Source organism: Trichechus manatus, unplaced genomic scaffold (assembly GCF_000243295.1).
Source record: "Trichechus manatus latirostris isolate Lorelei unplaced genomic scaffold, TriManLat1.0 scaffold00056, whole genome shotgun sequence".
NCBI lineage: Eukaryota > Metazoa > Chordata > Mammalia > Sirenia > Trichechidae > Trichechus > Trichechus manatus.
The window spans coordinates 7817831-7818750 of record NW_004443992.1 but is presented as its reverse complement, the minus strand read 5'-3'; positions in this window follow the sequence as shown (position 1 = coordinate 7818750).

The window sequence follows — 920 nt, the reverse complement described above, 5'->3', positions numbered from 1 at the left end:
TCCTAAAAGTAGGATTGCTGGGTCAAATGATAAATGCATACACCATTTTGGTGGATATTGTTAAAATCTTTTCTATGAGAGTTGTATCATTTTGCACTCCCTCCAACAATGTATAGGAACCAAATGGGGTAAAAAGGGAAGAGATAGGGTTTATGAGAACCTAGAAATTTGGAGGTGACCCAGAGGGGAGGGCACTGCTTAGTTGCTATTAATACCTCAGCAGCTAAGAAAAGGGGTTCCTGGAGCTGGAACTTAGATTGTCAAAGCTTTTCCTTCTAGGCAGAGTAGAATTTGATTAGTTATTTGAACATAGCATGTGAATTGATCTCAGGTAGGAATAGGATTTATTGCCTTCACCCTGGAATAGTAAGCAATCTTTAAAATAAATTAAAGTCATAAAAACCAAACTCAGAAGACCCTGAGAAGTTGATCCTCTCCCCCAAATCATTAGATTACCATGTAATATATAGGACTAATACAGAAGCTGGCAACTAAAAAGTATTTCTAAAAGTAGTAGAATGAAGGGGTGAGAGGAAACTGGCCAGGACAGGAAGAGATTTTTAAACCCTTTTAGATTTCATCATATATTGAATGATTAAAAAAAAAAAGTTTGGCATACAACAAGGAAACCAATGCAAAAGTATTTATTAATATATTTTATTTGGCTAAAAGGGTAATAGCTATTATTTGGTTAAAGGCTCTTAGGTGGAAAGAAGCCTCAGTGAACAGGAAGATAAGTTATATGATGACCAAAGTGATTTTAAAAGATTAGTATTACAAAATAGCTATTTTATACACATACATCTAAATATAAGAATGGGTAAATCATTACTCCACTGAAAGGCAAAAAATGAAAAAACGAAACAAAAAAAACACCTTTCACGTGTTTCATCTTCTTGATCATCGTTATATCTGTTTTG